This window comes from Callithrix jacchus, chromosome Y (genome assembly GCF_049354715.1).
Source record: "Callithrix jacchus isolate 240 chromosome Y, calJac240_pri, whole genome shotgun sequence".
NCBI classification, from domain to species: Eukaryota; Metazoa; Chordata; class Mammalia; order Primates; family Cebidae; genus Callithrix; species Callithrix jacchus.
The window spans coordinates 10,198,937-10,217,491 of record NC_133525.1 but is presented as its reverse complement, the minus strand read 5'-3'; the positions used below and the strand labels follow the sequence as shown (position 1 = coordinate 10,217,491).

General features: G+C 51.2%; 1 pseudogene across 1 annotated transcript in view; it reads right to left on the bottom strand.

The window, feature by feature from the left end:
* LOC144581298 (CD99 antigen-like) overlaps nt 1-9,519 on the bottom strand; it is a 45,629-nt pseudogene extending 36,110 nt beyond the window's left edge. The window contains exons 1-2 of the transcript XR_013531914.1: nt 9,510-9,519; nt 9,046-9,393 (exon numbers count right to left, since the gene is read on the bottom strand). The product of XR_013531914.1 is annotated as a CD99 antigen-like (transcript). The remainder of the gene's footprint in view (nt 1-9,045; nt 9,394-9,509) is intronic.
* Nucleotides 9,520-18,555: the final 9,036 nt, after the last annotated feature.

Genomic DNA, 18,555 nt, shown 5'->3' with positions numbered 1-18,555 from the left:
TGGATAGGTGGATGGATGGTTGGGTGGACTAATGAATGGGTGGGTGAGTATGTAGGTGAATGGATGGATGGATGGATAGATAGGTGGATAGATGGGTAGATGGATAAATAGATGGATAGGTGGATGGATGGATGGATGGATGGATGGATGGATGGATGGATGGATGGATAGGTGGATGGGTGGATGGATGAATGGATGAATGGATTAATGGATGGATAGATGAGTGATGGATAGATGACTATCAATTGATGAGTGGCTGGATGAACTAAAAGGATGGATGAATAGATGGATGTATGTGTGGATGGAAAGATAGGTAGATGAATGGATGGACTGACGAACAAATGCATGAATGGATGGATAAATCAATGGGAGGATGGATGGATGGACAGGTGCATGAATGGATACATAAATGAATGGAGGTTGGATGGATGCATGCATCGATAAATGAATTGATGAGTAAGTGAGTGGCAGGATGGATTGATGGGTGAATAGATAAATGGATGGATGGATGCATACATGCATGCATGCATGCATGAACGAATGGGTAAATGGTTGGAAGGACATATGGACACCTAGAACGCAGAGACCCTGAGGAGCCGGAGAGGCCTTAGTGACTGGTCTGAGACAAGACTCAAGGGAGTTTTCTTCCATATAAAAATGCCCATTGGTGATTCAGGACATTCTCCTCCCTTTCAAGTCACACAAGTGGTGAAGGCAGGTCTGTTTACCCTGCAAATGAAGCTACCAACTCCCAAGCCCAGCAGCCCCTATGCCCAGGTGGGTTGATGGATGGATGGATGGACGGACGGACGGACGGACGGATGGATGGATGGATGGATGGATAGATAAATGGGTGGGTAGATGGCTGGGTGGGTGAGTTGGTGGGTGGATGAGTGGGTGGATGGATGGACTCATGTCCATGAGCATTTTTCCCCACGCTGATCACGTGATCACCAGTAAGCTCCTGAACTCTCTAACACCAGCATCTTTATCTACAAAAAGCCCATGAGATACATCTTAAGGGCTTGCTGAAGAGAACAAACTGAATGCTCTTTGAAAAATGTAGTCCACAGCACGGACATTCACATTCGAGAACCAGTCATGGGAAGTCACACGTAGGAGGGGATGAGCAGAACATCCGGTAGAATAACAATTCAGCGGTGTTTGACAACTCAGCCACGCAGAACCTCTGCAGGGCTTTTAAAATTCCTAATAGCAGGGTGCAGTGGCTCCCGCCTATAAACCCAACACTTTGCAAGGCCAAGGCAGGTGGAAGGCTTGAGTCCAGTAGTTCAAGACTAGCCTGGGCAACAGAGAAACACCCTGTCTCTACAAAAAAAAAAAAAAAAAAAAAAAAAAAACTAGCTAGTATGGTGAGGCATGCCTCTGGTCCAAGCTACTTGCGAGGCTGAGGTGTGTGGACTGCTTGAGCCCAGGAGGTTGAGGCTGCGGTGAGCCATGACTACACCGCTGCACTCCAGTCTGAGTGACAGAGCAAAATATTGCCTCAAAAAATTAAAAATAAAAACACATAACATGTCTATAAAGCAGGCTACCCAGAGAGTCCTGGGCAAGAGTGACTTTTCCAAGCTTCCTGCAACGCGGCCAAAGCTGAGAACCTCGGGTCTAGGTCAGCAAGAGCCAATGGATGGGGGTCAAGCAGGTCTGCATCTGAAACCGTCACCCAGAAATCAGGAATGCAGGAGGGATGGGCACCACAGATGCCGGTGTATTCTTAGCCTGCACTCTGTAGGATTAAAATATTAAAATATGCCCACTAGCCTGGACAACAGAGTGAAACTCTGTCTCTAACTACACACAAGAGGCTCAGAGACCAGGGGTTCAAGGCTGCTATGAGCTGAGATCATACCACTGCACTCCAGCCTGGGCAACAGAGTAAGATCCTGGCTCAAAAAATAATAATAATTTTGTGGTCTGAGCATGGTGGCTCACGCCTGCAACCCCAGCATTTTGGGAGGTGGAGGTGGGAGATTTGCTTGAGCCCAGGGGTTCGAGACCAGCTTGGACTACATAGTGAGACCCCTATTCTACAAAAAGATTTAAAAAATTAGCTGAGTGTGGCACATGCCTGTGGTCCCAGCTCCTCAAAAGGCTGAGGTGAGAGATACCCCTGAGCCCAGGAGGTCAAGTTTGCAGTGAGCTACCATCATGCCACTGCACTCCAGCCTGGGAACGTTTAAAATAAAATTTAAAAAAAGATTACAAGCCACCACCAAGTAATACATTCATGATATGAAGAGTGTGTAAGGAGCTTGTGGACAGCTGTGGCTGTCCGTGTTGTGTGTCTGCTGGATGCTGTGTTAGACCACAACCACAGCCTCTTGAGTAAAGACCTCAACACAGGGTGGGGCCGCTACCTTCATGATGGTCTCTGCAGGGTCCACAGAAGTCACGTGTTCATATCTGTCTCCTGCTTGCCACATCCAAAACTTCCCCGTCCTGCTATTCTAGGTATGAATCTCTGCATAAAATGCCTGACACTTTCCTCTCTGTGTGTGTCCCTTCAACTGCTGAGAACGTTTTGTGCTGAATTCATCGAAGACAGTCCCGTGTTAATTCACATTTAGAAGCAAACCTGCTCCCCGCAGAAAAAGAAAACTAGCAGCCGCCGCAGGAGAGGCGGACTGGCAATCTTTGAGACCCAGCAGTAGTTACAAAATCTCTATGCCTCCACAAGTCCCTTGGCCCTTAAGGACAATGCAGTCTGTTTATTCTTGTCAGCATTCCCGTCCATCGTCTTCCTGCAGATACGAAGGCTCCTTCTGGTCAGCATCCCCTCGTGGATCAATGCTTGCCAAGGCGTATTTAGACAATAATTTTGCAGGGTCAGGCAAAGCAGACACAAACAAGAGGCTTGTCTGGCTGCCCTGTGTCCCATGAGTAATGTCTGCAGAGTCTCTGCAATGTAACGGCTCTGGCTGGTCTGCCACCTCCTCAGGAAGGCGGTGTAATAACCAATTACATTATTATTATTATTATCATTATTGAGACGGAGGCTCACTCTGTCACCAGGCTGGAGTGCAGTGGCGCCATCTTGGCTCACTGCAACCTCTGCCTCCCGGGTTCAAGTGATTCTCCTGCCTCAGCCTTCAGAGTAGCTGGAAGTACAGGCACCTGCCACCATGTCTGGCTAATTTTTGTATTTTTAGTAGAGATGGGGTTTCACCATGTTGGCCAGGCTGGTCTCGATCCCTTTACCTCGTCCTCTGCCTGCCTCGGCCTCACAAGGTGCTGGGATGACAGGCGTGAGCCACCTCGCCTGGCCCTAGTTACATTGTTAACAGCTTTTAAACAGCGCCCTCGGAGAAACGCTTTGCTTGGCTCCCTGAGAAGCGGCAGCACAGCACTCCTACAGGTGCTTCTCAAAAGCAGAGGACCCGCCCCAGCCTAGAACACCTCTAAAAGTTGAGAAAGCAAAGTGCTTTAAAGGGGTGTGCGACCGCTTTCAAACTCATCCAGCTGCCGCCTGTGGCGACAAACAGGGTTTCGATCTCAGCCCAGCCCACCCAGACAGAGAGCGCGAAAGCAAGCTTTGCCCATCCTGCTTCTTCAGCAAGGCTTTCCACGCAGCCCACGCGGATTTTCTCCTCTCCTCGGATGAACTTTCTTTGCAAAGCCGGGTGGCTGCATGGTCCTTTCACAGCCCACTTGAAAAGTGCTGGTCTGAATCTGACTCGCCGGGGAGAAGAAAGAAAGTTTCTGGCTTCCTGCTGGGGGAAATGTTCTTGTGATGACTAGGAGACCGTATGAGGCGAGGTGTGGTGGCAACCCTGAGTCATTCTAAAAACAAACCCGAAAACACGCCCATGGCCATCTCCCCAAAACTCGCCAAGGAACCACACCAAGAAAGAATACCCAACAGAAAATGCAAGAAGAGGAAGTCCTTCTGGTCTCTAGAGATGTGAAAGATACCTGTTGGACAAACAGTATCTAGAAATGGTGGTGGATAACTGTGTTTCAGCCAAGAGACAGGATTCAATCAAAAAACAGCAGCAGCAAAGCCTCAAGCCCTGGACAGTGTGCAGCCTGCAGCTACAGCAGCACCAGGAGACCACGTTCACAAGCAATCCCCACCCCACGTTTCCAGCAGGGAGAACGCAGGGGAACCACTGACGACAGGTGAAAATAAAACCTCACGAGCCTGGATGCTGAACCTCAGGACTCGGAATGAAGAAGCTTCCCTGCCATCTCATTCTCTCCCGCGAAGACTCAAAAGTCCTTTGTCTTTCTCTTGCCAATGCTCTAAAAACGGACTGTTCTTTGCTGAGGACGCTAGAGCAGCTAGAATTCCAACCCCCCTCCTTGAAAACCACCCATGCCTGGGTCCCTGCCATGTATCAGTGAAAAGCGCATGACAATACAGTTTGCTTTGTTTTCCCCTTGTTAAGCTGTCTTTGGTTACAGGAGTCCCTTCCCAGTAAGAATGTAGGACAGTTGATTTTAAAAATGATTTTTCAGGTGGCTCACACGTGTAATCCCAGAACTTTGGGAGGCTGAGGTGGGCAGATCACTTGAGGCCAGGAACTCGTGGCCAGGCTGGCCAACAGGGTGAAACTCCGTCTCTACTAAAAATACAAAAATTAGCCAGGTGTGCTGATGCACACCTGAAATCCCAGCTATTTGGCTGGCTGAGGCAGGAGAGCCACCTGAATCCAGGAGGCAGATGTTGCAGTGAGCGGAGATCCTGCCATTCATTGCACGCCAGCCTGGGTGACACAGCCAGGCTCTTGTCTCCAAAAAACATTGTTTTTTCCAGTCTGGGCAACATAGCAAGACCCTGTCTCTACAAAGAAATGTAAAACTGGCCAGGCATGGTGGTGTGTGTCTGTAGTCCCAGCTACTGCAAAAGCTGAGGTGGGAGGACTGTTTGAGCCCAGGAGGTGGAGGCTGCAGTGAGCTCTGGTCAAACCCCTGCTCTCCAGTCTGAGCAACAGAGCGAGACCTCCACCTCACAAAATTACTTTTCAGCCTGGCCAACACAGCGAAACCTCATCTCTACTAAATATACAAAAAATAGCCAGACATGGCATTGCATGCCTGTAATCCCAGCTAACCAGGAGGCTGAGGCAGGAGAACTGCTTGAACTGTGAGCCGAGATGGTGCCACTGCACTACAGCCTGGGCAACAGAGATTCCGTCTATAAAAAAACAAAACAGAACTTTTCTTCCTTTGCACCCCTAAAGACACGTAGGTCTTATTTCTTACCATGTCTGTGAATCACAAAGGACACGATTCTTTTCCCCTAAAGTAAGGAGAGTGATCTGAAAACGTTCAGCCCGACTGAAAAGCACCACAAGCTCCATGTAGCTAGTGAGAAGTCCACCTCCCTTGGGGAAAAGACACCTAAGTTAGAAAGCATTCCAGACCGTATCCATGAAATCCTGCCAGGATCTTCCTAAGTGCCCAATTGGTGAAAGTGTCGTATGAGCTGCATTTCTTTCTAAATGACAGCATGTAACCAGCGTAGGGCCTTCCAGAAGAAAAGTGACTTACAAACAAACAAATGTAAAATCACGTTCTTGAATACCTCCAAAGTGTAAAGGCACGTATTTGTCCTCACATGAAAACTGTGTCTCACAGACAGAGAAAGGAGAAAGAGTGAATGCAGGGAGGTTTTTTGTTTGTTTGTTTTTGAGACTGAGTCTCTCCGTGTCGCCCAGGCTGGAGTTCAGGGACACGATCTCGGCTGACTGCAACCTCTGCTTCCCGAGCTCAGGCAAGTCTCGTGACTCAGCCTCCCAAGTAACTGGGATTATAGGCGTGCACCGCCACGCCCGGCTAATTTTTGTCATTTTAGTAGACTCTGGGTTTCCCACGTTGGCCGGGCCGGTCTTGAACTCTTGGCCTCGTGTGATCCCACTGGCCCTGGCCTCCCAAAGTGCTGGGATTACAGGCGTGAGCCACCTCACCCGACCTAAAGCAGGAGGTTAAATACAAAACAATCAACTTTTACCACAGCCAAAAGCTGGCAGAAAATCAAGGCAAACTCGCTGAAGGATAAAACCCACTTCCTCTGCCCAGAAGACAGCAACGTTCCCCTAATAACTTCTGCATACACACCCAGGGGCAGGAGACAGAGCTCCGGAGAGGCTGAGAAAGCGAAGCGCAGGCTTCCTCTGCTGCGGTGAGGGAATCCCGAAGAGACCTGGTATTGTTCCACAGATGTGGGCCCATGTAGGGGTTTGGAATTTTTCAAACTGCCCAGGCCGCTGTGCCTGCTGGGGTCAAAACAGCCTTTTCTGGAAAGCAGGGATGCATCGGGTGTGTTCTACGCTACTGTCAGGGATGGGACACTCCCAACCGCAGAGCCAGCCCTAAATCTGTGCCTAGGCATAACTCCCAAGCCCTCCTCCCGGTTTTCTTCCCTCAACACAATTGGCACTTGGCACCAGATGAGTTCCTTGTGCTGGGGCCTGTCCTGGGCCTCAAAGGATTCTGAGAGGCTTCCCTGAGCAGCCTTTTCCACAGCAGGATGGTGGCAGGTCCCACCCCAGGGTGGCCACCAAAAACTGTCTGCAACCTTGGCAAAGGGTCTCCTGAGGGCCAACGTCACCCTGGGAAGTCCTGCTCTCTACAAAGCTGGTGCCTCCTTGTTTCCTCTGCAGCCTTCCCCCAGCTCCATCCATCCCATCTATGCCCCTGAGTATTTATGAAGACACCAAGGAACACGGGCCTGGTTCCCCGAAACGCTGAGATCAGGCAGGGCTGTCGGCCTCTGTGAGAGACCCTCCCCCTAGGCTCCGTGGGGTTTTGCAGCCCGATGCATACTGCTGCAGGAAAAGTGCGTTCTGAGCATCACCAACTCAAAGTTGAAGTTTCCTGATGAAACAACACGTGTATTAATATGACCGGGACAGGGGGTTTCCATCTCCATCTCTAGTAGGGTGGCACTGGGAAGCGGGGGTGACAAGGGTCCCCCAAGGACACCCAGCAGTGCTGAGGGCCCGGCTTTCCTCTGCGATTGGAAGGACAGACTGGCCCCTGCTATCTGCCTGTCTGCCGCCCTCACCACCCACCCAACCCCTGTGCAGCCACCCTTCCCTGGACGCGAAGTCTCCGCCGTCTCAGGGCTCCTAAGCCCAGTCTGCTTCCAAAACTAGGGAGCTCCAGATGAACACTACTGCGGGATTAAAAAGTGTGCAACGCCTTGTTGTGAGCTCAGAGAAGATAAGGCTTTTGCCCCCTCTCTCCTCCATTGACCTGTAAAGCCGGACCAGCTGGCAATTCTGTCCCCAGGTCTCCAAAACCCAGCCAAGCCCCTCATCAAGCTCCACCACTTGGAACGCCTGAGTTATTTAGTGATGGAACCATAGCGGTCCTTGTCGCCCTGTGTGTCCTGTCCGCCTGTTTGGATGCCTCTCTTCTCCTGGAAACTAAATTCTTCAGACACCAGAACTCTTTGGGATATATTTTCCTGCCCCAAGCACACGGCAGCTGCAAAGGAGGGAATGAATGAATGCATGAAGGACATGCGTTAGCGAGACAAGTGAAAACGCCCTTCTGCAGGTGCCTTGGGAGCAGATGCAGCTGATCAAACCCTGCAGAGCCCTCCCTGCTAAGGAAAAAAGAGAAACAGGAAGCCGCGTTTGGAACCTCCCTGCGGGCTGTACACGCCTCCAAGTTTTACAAAACGGAGCCAGCCACACTGTCAGCTCTACCAAGGGAAAGCGCAATTTCCAGGATACCCGGGACGCGCGGGCCGGGCGCGGTGGCTCAAGCCTGTAATCCCAGCACTTTGGGAGGCCGAGGCGGGTGGATCACGAGGTCAAGAGATCGAGACCATCCTGGTCAACATGGTGAAACCCCGTCTCTACTAAAAATACAAAAATTAGCTGGGCATGGTGGTGCGTGCCTGTAGTCCCAGCTACTCGGGAGGCTGAGGAAGGAGAATTGCCTGAACCCGGGAGGCGGAGGTTGCGGTGAGCCGAGATCGCGCCATTGCACTCCAGCATGGGTAACAAGAGCGAAACTCCGTCTCAAAAAACATACAATAAAATAAAGAGCGTGTAAACCCCTTAGCAGCTCCTCCCTACAAACAGAGACCAGGCCTCTTCACCGCAGCTCCGGGCTGAGCTCGACCCTATGAACACCAGCAGGAAATTTCGCGGCACAAACCGGGCCTCCTCTGCCCTCCCAGAGCTGGGCGTTCCCGCCTCTCATTCCTCAGTTTGTCCAGCCCTGATAAGGCTGGTCAAGTCTACACTGCCTGCAAGCCGCTCTTCTTAAAAGCCTGCCCACAGGAAGGGGCAGAAACGCACCGTCTAGTGGAATTGATAGCACATCACACCCAGCGGGGTCCCCGTTTTCCTTTCGACGCGAGGGAAACAGAAAAACACCAGAAAATAATAACCAGAACGAGGCCCGGTTTAGGGCGCGGGAGGGTGACCGTGGCTCCCCCGTCTCTGGATACTTTTTCTGTTTTCCCAACTCTCCAGCGCTACACATGGACAATCTGGTAACCACGCGTTTCTTTCAGAAATTCCCGGGGCCTGCATCCACACCGGAGTTTTGAACGGTTTCAGGGCTCAAAGTTTGTTTCCAACTGTTCCTTCCCCTCCCCCGCATCCTCCGGGCTCCCACCGATTCCAAATTTAGGCCCGGGACGCAGGGCGTGGCTGCGAGAGGCGAGTCCGGGGCGGCCTCCGCGCGCGGCCTAAAGACGCAAGTCCCAGACCCCGAGGGGAGAGAGCGGGGTGGGGTCAGGGGCTGATGCCAACGGGCAGAGAGATCCGTTAGAAAGTCGCCGGGATTAGGAAGAATGAAATGCCACCTCTCCCAAGGTCACCCCCAAAATTAAGAGTTTGCGCCTCCGACAACAAACGCTGACCTTCTCCCTCTGGAATGCGACTCCCACCCGGCCCCAGGAGAGAACTGGGGAGAAAGTGGGCGCCCCCTCCATGCCTGGGCCCCGCTGGCCACAGCGCGTCCCGCCGCGGTTAGCAATTCCGCACCCGCAAGCGGATCCCCAGGCCCGGCCCGCGCCCCACGAGTCCCCCCCGCACCCGAATCCCGCCGCTGGCTCACCCGGGGCGGCCACCAAAGCGCCGAGCAGGCCGAGGAGCAGCAGCAGCGCCAGCGCGGACCCGCGGGCCATGGTGCGCCCAGTGCGCGCAGGGACGCTCCCGAGTGCAGCGCGCGGGCGGTAGCGGCGGCAGCGAGACTGGCACCCCTGGGCCGTGTAGGGCGGAGCTCGGAAGGACCCGAAGGGGGCGGGTGAGGGGAGCCGCCCCGCAGGCTCAGCCCGGGCCGCGCCCGCCCGGCCCCGCCCCACCCCGGCCTCGGCGCGCTTAGGAGGGGCCGGAACGCCGGGCCGGGGGAGGGGACCGAGAAGGAGGCGGGCGGGGCCGAGGGGAGCACGGGACACCCCGCTCCCTTCCCAGCAAACCGTGGAGTCCACACATCCGCGAGCCAGTCTCCAGGACCCTCAGGGGGCGCCGACCCGGAGCAAAGAGAAATCTAACATTCTCAGGAAAGTGAGGGTCCCCCACCTGTCTGCATCCCCGTAAATTGCACGCCCCAGGGAGGCCCCTAACTATAGTGGCACAAAACTGCCGCGCTTCTTGAAAACCTGTAGCCCCCAAATCCCCTCCCGACTCGCCCCTGCAGCTTATTCTCCGCCCCTTGCACGAGGACTCCCTCGCCCCCTGGTCAGTGGTGGGGGCAAAAGAAGCTCCCAAGTCTCCTGCTCAGCAAAGTGCGGGCCCCTCCCTCCCTACACTCCCTCAATGCACGCTTCTAACTAGAGCAACACAAAACTGCCGCCCTTCTTGAAAACCTGTAACTCCCCCTACTTGCCCCTGCAGCCCCTTCTCCGCCCCTTTCACAAGGACCCCTCACCTACCCCCATCCCAACCCCACACTCGCACCCCCACACCCTTGTCTCTAGTGGCAGCAAAAGAAACTTTGCCCCCAGCTTGGGAAAGTGCGGGTCCCTCCCTGTCTACACCCCCTAAAATGCACGCCTCTAACTGCAGCGAAGCGAAACTACAGCGCTTCTTGGAAACACTTGGCCCTCCACACTCGCCCCTGCAGCCCCTTCTCCGCCCCTAACAGAGACCTTCCCCTGCTCTGCAAAGGACACTCTCCAGGCTCCCCTGCTGGGAAAAGTATGGGGTCCCCTCCCAGCTGCTCGGGAGGATGGGTGGGGTCCCCAAGAGGAGCAAAGAGCAATTCCCTCCCTGCTCAGGAAGGCGTGGGCCCCCGCTGCCTCCACAGGCAACTCCCACCCCATGTACTTTCTGGCGCATCCGAGCTGGGGCGGAACCCAGGAGGGTTGGCGGGGGCGGGGGCGGACACCCCCTTTGCACAAGACCAACAGGATCCTTGGAGGTGCCTCTGCGCTCAGGCAGTTTAACCACCCCCCCAAAAAAAACCCAGGACAAAGTTGGGAGTGAGGACTCCTGGTCATGGGGATTAGTGGGGTACAACAGGGAACTCCATCGGCCGTCTCAGTCTCTGGGGCACCTGGGCCCTAGCCCTGGGCGTTGGCGACTCGCCTTCCAATGGCCTTTGAGTCTGGAGATCCCCAGTCGCGCCGCCGGCCACAGCTGCACTGCAGGCCTCCCCACACTAACAATCTGCTTTCTGTGAACACCTAAGCCTATACAATGCTAGCCATTTTCCTGAGGGGCAGCGGAACAACTTTGCAGACTGAGAAGCATCCCTCCCTTGCATTCCACCCTTCAAACTGCCCGCGAAAGGAGTCCAGCTAGGCCCGGCGCAGTGGCTCAGGCCTGTAATCCCAGCACTTTGGGAGACCAAGGCAGGCGGATCACCTGAGGTCAGGAGTTCGAGACCAGCCTGGCCAACGTGGTGAAACCCCATCTTGCGTGTGGTGGCTTGCACCGGTAGTCCTAGCTACTCAGGAAGTCGAGGCAGGAGAAAAGCTTGAACCGGGGAGGTGGAGGTTGCAGTGAGCAGAGATCAGGCCATTGCACCCAGCCTGGGTGTCAGAGTGAGACTCCATCTCAAAATAAAATATTTGAAAAGATCTATTCTGAGCCAAATAGGAGTGACCACGACCTGTGACACAGCCCTCAGGAGGTCCTGAGAACATGTGCCAAGGTGGTCGGGTCGCAGCTTGGTTTTACACATTTTAGGGAGGCATGGGACAGCAATCGAATACATTTAACATGCATGTTGGTTTATCCAGAAAAGCAGGGCGACTGGAAGCAGCGGGGCTTCTGGCTTGTAGATAGACTGTAGAACTTTCTGATTGACAATTGCTCGCGTTTCTCTGAAGACCTGGGATCAATGGAAAGGAATGAGTGAAGGGAAACGATTGTGGAGACCCAAGTGCTTATTCCAGCAGGCAGCCTTCAGCTGCCAGGCGTCAGAGAGAAGAGGCTGTAAAGCGGTTTCTTTCACCACAGAGGTGTCATGAGGCATGTTCCACCTCACTTCCTATCACCGCCTCAAACGGTCTCTCTGGTTAAACTTTAAAAGCTGTGTGGCTGAGGAGAAAGTCCACTCAGATGGTTTTGAAGGTGGGACTGACGGGGAGGGTGGGCTTAGAATTTTATTATTTGTTTACTTAATTATTGAGGTGGAGTCTTACTCTATCACCCAGGCTGGAGTGTAGGGGCATGATCGCAGCTCACTGCTACCTCCACCTCCCGGGTTCAAGGGATCCTCCTGCCTCACCCTCCTGAGTAGCCAAGACTACAGGTGCCGCCACCAAGCCTGGCAAATTTTTGTATTTTTAGTTGAGATGGGGTTTCATCATGTTGGCCAGTCTGGTCTTGAACTCCTAACCTCAAGTGATCCGTCCATCCCGGCCTCCCGAAAACTTATATTTTTGGTTTACAAAACCCTGTGCCATCTACTGGCCCATTCCTGGCCCGGCACACCTGCTGTGCAGCCAGCTGAGCCTGGGGCTCTGAGCTGTCCCCTGCCTGCCGCCATGCCCACCCCTTCCTAGGCCACCTTTGCCCCTAGGTCAGAAACCTGCACCCCAGGGACCGGCTCAGCTGTGTGAGTGATGCGTGTCTTCAAAACTGACAGTCTGACCTTGCACACCTGCATATAAGGAGGATAAATTTTTTCTTTTTTGTTTTCTTTTCAGCCAGCAAAACCCCAGCGATGTAATTGCACTGTAGAAGCATGAGGAAAAATGCAACCATTCTCCATGGAAGCATCACCTTCAAAGTGTTGCCTCTGCAACACTTCATATGAGCTTCAAAGTTCATGCCTCTGCATGAACTACCCACCCAGGGACCCTTCCCTGACACTTTCTCCCACACCTGTCCCCCAACCCCCATGTGCCACTGACTGTCTCCCAGTCAGCACTTTCTTTTTCCATGGCTGTAGTCCTGGGCTGGGGTCGAGGGAGGGAATGGACCCTAGGTCAAGGCAAGCAGGAGGACCTTGGGGCTCTCTCAGAGAAGCAGGGGGATGCTTCAGCTCGCTAGGGATTTTGGCATCATGAAGCAAGAGAAACCCGGGTCTCCGTGCTGTCTCAAACGCCAAACACCGCCCCCCCACCAAGAGCTTGCTGCTTCTTTCTCCCTAGTCACCTCCAAAAGAAACGCCCTAGCCTGGACCGCCTCCAGCCTCTGATATTTGGATGGCTCTGCAGCAGAAGCCTCTCTCTGACCGTCTGTCCTGTTCCAGCAGAGCCTGAAATCTGGCTGCCTTTCAGGGAGGGCCACAGGTCGCTGTCATCCGCTATAATAAAGACACAACAGAGGCTTCTGAAGGCCAGGCTTTGAGGCTTTGTATTTATGGTCACACAGATAAGCACAGGGACGCGTCTGTTTGTGATTCATTTAGTCAGATGCCTTTGGCCTTCTGTGCTTTCTGTCTTGTTTTTAATGCTACCTTTCCTTGGCTCAAAATGCGAATTTCCGTAATATTCTGCAGACACTCTGCAGCTGGCCCCAAGAGACTCTCACCTGCAGAATGAAAATTAAGTTAAGTGAAAAGGCCTTCTGAATTGTATCCGGAAGAATTAAATTAATTGAAAAGGGCTTCTGAATTCTGAATGTATCCAGACGCCATGAGAAGCATCTCTTGAAGGCCCGAGCCAGGCTAGGCGAGTGATGGGGAGCTCCCTGCGGGGGCAGCCTCCATGTGTTCTGTTTTTTTCACCAGGGGAAGCTCAGGAAATAAAGAAGTTCTGACCATTTCCAAGGGACCCAAGTGGCCACTTTGCGCACTTTTTTTTTAGACGGAGTTTCACTCTTGTTACCCAGGCTGGAGTGCAGTGGCACAATCTTGGCTCACCGCAACCTCCGCCTCCTGGGTTCAGGCAATTCTCCTGCCTCATGCCCAGCTAATTTTTGTATTTTTAGTAGAGACGGGGTTTCACCATGTTGACCAGGATGGTCTCGATCTCTTGACCTCGTGATCCACCCGCCTTGGCCTTCCAAAGTGCTGGGATTATAGATGTGAGCCACTGCACCTGGCCCATTTTTATTTTCGAGACAGTCTTGCTCTGTTGCTGAGGCTGGAGTGTGACAGCAAGATCTCGGCTCACTACAACCTCCACCTCAGCTCAAGCAATTCTCGTGTCTCAGCCTCCTGAGTAGCTGGGATTACAGGCACCTGCCACCACACCCCACTGATTTTTGTATTTATAGTAGAGATGGGGTTTCTCCATGTTGGTCAGGCTGGCCTCAAACTCCTGACCTAGTAATCCACCTGCCTGGGATCGCAAATGTGAGCCACTGCACCCACCCCTTTCTTTCTTTCTGAATAATGATTTTTGAGAAATCGTTTCCGGGTCCCAGGAGGAGGGTCTTCCCTCAGCTTCCTCTTGTTTTTGGTTCAGATTGTCCATATTTCCTGTTGCTGTTCTTCTCAAGATTTGCAGGAGGCGGGTGCGGTTGTGTTCTGGTTCCATCAGCGATGAAATACTAGTTTTCCCTCTGGGTTACCTTTGGTGAGTTTTGACATTACTTTCTTCTGTGCACCTGGAACCCTACTGTTCTCTTCAGTTTGGGGGAGCCAGGGAGACTTTCTGGGGAGTACTGGGGAGACTTCATCTACAACAAAGGCAGACTTGTCTTCAGAAGTCAAAAGAAGAGGTTGGTGTGACGGAAGGGAGGGCGTCTGGAGAACAACAGCTTGCGGTTGGCACCGAGTCTCTGCCCAGGTTGCCGATACCTCCCAAAGACCCCTGGCCAGTGGTCAGCTTCGGACAGGCCGGGACAGCCATCATTTCCTGTCATCATAGATTTCACAGTGCGATCACCTGATCAGACTGCCTAAACCAAATCCCAGGCTCGGGGCCGCTAAAACAGCCGACATTTATCCCATCACGATCCTGGAGGCTGGAGGTCCAAGATCCAGGTGTGGGCAGGGCTGGCTCCTCCTGAGGCCTCTCTCCTGGGCTCACAGATACTGTCTTCTCCCTGTGTCCTCACAGGGTCCTCCCTCTGTGTGTGTCTGTGTCCTCATCTCCTATTCTTATAGGACACCAGTCCTATTAGATCAGGACCCACCCTAGTGACTTCATTTTACCCTGGTCCCCTCTTTAAAGACCCCCATCTCCAAATACAGTCTTATTCTGAGGTCCTGGGAGTTGGAACTGTCACCTGGGAATTTTGAGTTGAGGAACCCCGCAAGACACAGGGGTTAGGTCTGCAGCTGGAGTTATAAGATGTCTACGCGTGCCCGGCAAAGTTTGAATGTGAACACACCCTCCTCTGCAGGTGGGAAGCTGGCCGATGGGCACAGGAGTATTTCATTCATCAAATGCCTCTGCAGATTTCACACTTCCCAGAAAGCACACGATCAGGTTTCCTTTCATTTAAGCAGATTCTTCTTTTTTTTTTTTTTTTTTTTTTGACAGAGTCTTGCTCTGTCACTCAGGCTGGAGTGCCATGGTACAATCTTGGCTCACTGCAACCTCTGCCTTCCGGGTTCAAGCGATTCTCTTGCCTCTGCCTCCCAAACAGCTGGGATTACAGGCACACACCACCACACCCAGCTAATTTTTGTGTTTTTAGTAGAGACAGCATTTCACAATGTTGGCGAGGGTGGTCTCGAAGTCCTGACCTCAGGTGAACCACCCACCTTGGCCTCCCAAAATGTTGGGATTCCAAGTGTGAGCCACCGCACCCAGCCTATTTAAGCAGATTCTAATATGTCAATTCAAGGATTCCTATTAATGTTTATCCAATAATTGTCTTAATTCGAGTCCTGATAGTACAAGTAACGTAAATTTTCATTTCTCAAAGATAACTTTCCCACCAAAATAATTTCATATTTTAATCTCAAGGCAAGCATACCAAACACCCTCAGTAAATAAAGAGATGCCATGGTTATTATCAAGTTCATCCATTCAACCACGTCAAGCCCAGAGACAGCTCTGAGGCAGGAAGAAAGAATTTCACATGATCTTGAATGGAGAAGGTGAGAAAGAATCCAATAACGTTCAAATATACATATATACACACACACACACAATATTAAATTATATAACTATAATTTATTATATTTAATAAATATATTTATTATATTTAATGTGTTGATATTTACTAAATTAAATATGTTTGTTTGATTTATTAAGTATAACAATATGTTAAATATAATGTTTGTATATATACATATATACGTGTGTGTATATCTGTTTCTATATATACAGGACAAGGAATCTGAGAATGACCATCCACAGGAGATGCATCCTTGGAGCCACTGGCATTCCAGGATATGCTGTCTGTATATTCTAGAAAAACACGCAGATGACAAGGGCACAAAGTGTGGACAGAGATGAAACCCAGCTTCTGCAAACAAGGGCTGCAGGTGGACAGCTCTTCAATAAGGGATTGGGGATCTGACTGCCCGACAACTTCCACACATCAAGAGCATTGTTTGAATAGATACGTAAATAAGAAGAGACAACCTCCCCGCCGTGAAGAATGATCCCAAATAATTGATGAACCACTCGAACCCAGAGGTCCCCAGACCCCTGGCCATGGACCAGTATTTGTCGATGGCCCTAGAGAAAGCAGGGCACACAGCTGGAGGTGAGCAGTGGGCAAGTGAGAGAAGCTTCATCTGTGTTGACACCTGCTCCCCATCACTTGCGTGAATGCCTGAGCTCTGCCTCCTGTCAGATCAGCAGCAGCATTAGATTCTCACAGGAGCACAAACCCTACTGTGAACTGCACATGCCAGGGATCTAGGTTGTGCGCTCCTTATGAGAATCCAAAGTCTGATGATCTGTCCCTGTCTCCCAACACCCCCAGATGAGACTGTCTAGTTGCGGGAAAACAAGCTCAGGGCTCTGATATGGTTTGGATTTTTATCCCCCCTGAATCTCCTGTGCAAATTCTAATCCCTAGTGTCAGAGGACGGGCCTGGTGAGACATGATTGGATCATGGGGATGGTCTTCCCCCTTGCTGTTCTCATGATAGTGAGTTGTCAAGAGATCTGGTTGTTTAAAAGTGTGTATCACCTCCCCCCTTCAGCATCTCTCTCCTACTACAGCCATGTGAGACGTGCCTCCTTATTCTCCACCTTCAGCTGTGATTGTAAGTTTCCTGAGGCCTCCCAGCTTTCTATATGGCCTCTGGAGTCATGTGTCAATTAAATCTCTTTCCTTCATAAATTACCCAGTCTTAGTTCTTTATAGCGGTGTGCAAATGGGCTAATACAGGCTCCCATTGATTCTACATTATGGTGAGTTGTAGAATTATTTCGTTATACATTACAATGCAATCACAATAAAAATAAAGTTTGAATCATCCTGAAACCATCCCTCCCATCCTCGGCTCCATGGAAAAATTTTCTTCCATGAAACCGGTCCCTGGTACCAGAAAGGTTGGGGACTGCTGCTCTAACCATCAAGGAGGGGAACACAGATCCCCACTTCTTCCAAAGTGTACAACCTGGAAACGTTAGGAAAAGAGTAATTTCACCACGGAGGAATCTCACAGACACAATTCAGATAGAATGCGTGGGTGAATGGGTGGGTGAGTGGATGGATGGATGCATGGGTGGGTGAGTGGATGGATGGGTGCATGGGTGGGTGGATGGATGGATGGATGGATGGGTACATGAGTGGGTGAATGTGTGGGAGGATGGATTGAGGGATGGGTGGGTGGATGGAGGAGTGGATTGTGGGTGGATGAATGGATGAATGAATGGGTGGATAGATGGAGGGTTGGATAAATGAGTGGGTGGATGTATGTATGTATGCATGGATGGATGGATGGATGGTTGGATGGATGGATGGATGGATGGATGCAGATGGATGGATGGATGGATGGGTGGGTGCTTGGATTGATAGATGGATGAATACATGGATGGCTGGCTGGATGTTCTTATCTTCCCATTCTCCCAAATTGTGAGCAGCAGATGTTCCCCCGATGTCTGCATTATTCTTAGAGAGACAGATTGAAAACTGTTACCTTTGTAGTATGATATATATATATATATATATGTGTGTGTGTGTGTGACCTTCAGAATGAGTAGCATGAGATCTTTTGTGCAGGTGCGTTCTTCAGGGCACAGCTCACCACAGACTTTCTTCCACATGCCCCCAGCTGCTTGGCTTCTACACAGCCAACTCCGTTTTTTATTCCCAGATTACTACGGTGCTCCATTCTTGGTGATTTCTCAACATGTCCAGTTATTCAACAAAGCTTTTTCATGTTTTTAACATTTTATTTTTGCTTATTTTAATTTTTTTGTAGAGACGAGCTCTCTCTATGTTGCTCAGGCTGGTCTCAAACTTCTGGACTCAGGAGATGCTACCATCTCAGGCTCCCGAGTAGCTGGGACCACAGGAATGTGCCACCATGTCCAGCTTATTTTACAATTTTGGACATGGGTCTCTCTATGTTGCCCAGGCTGGTCTCAAACTCCTGGTTTCAAGTGATCCTCTGACCTCAGCCTCTCTAGTAGCTGGGACCAGAGGGCTGCACCACCATGTTCAGCTTATTTTATAATTTTAGAGATGGGGCCTCACTATGTTGCCCAGGCTGGTCTCAAATCCGTGGCTTCAAGTGATTCTCTAGTCTCAGTCCTCCCCAAATCCTAGGATCATGGGGATATGCCCCCATGCCCGGCTACAGCAAAGCTCTTTGAGCATCTGCTCTGTGAGATATGGCAGTGAAATCAAACAGCCGTGGCTCTGCTTCTGAGAGCAGAAAGTGTTTATTATAATAGCCCTTAATTTATGTGTATTTATTTAGACTTACTCCTGTTTATCTGAGCCTCCTAAGAAGTTGTAGAGCAGTGGCATCTCTGTTTGTACCTTGGCACCTGGCAAAAAGCTCAACAAAGAAACGCAGCCTTTGAGAAGCTTATTGCTCAATTGAATGCATACACAACAAAATTAGCTCACCCCAAAGGCCAGGCATTTAGATAATAGGCTTCCTCTCTTCCCATACACACAGGCACACACACTTATAGTATGTGTGTGTATATGTGCTATTAATGAGCCTTCCTATCTTCACATTCACGGGAAGCACACACATCCATGTAGCATGCGTGCATGGGTTCCCGCGTTCACATTCACAGAAAGCACACACATCCATGTAGCATGCGTGCATGGGTTCCCGCGTTCACATTCACAGAAAGCA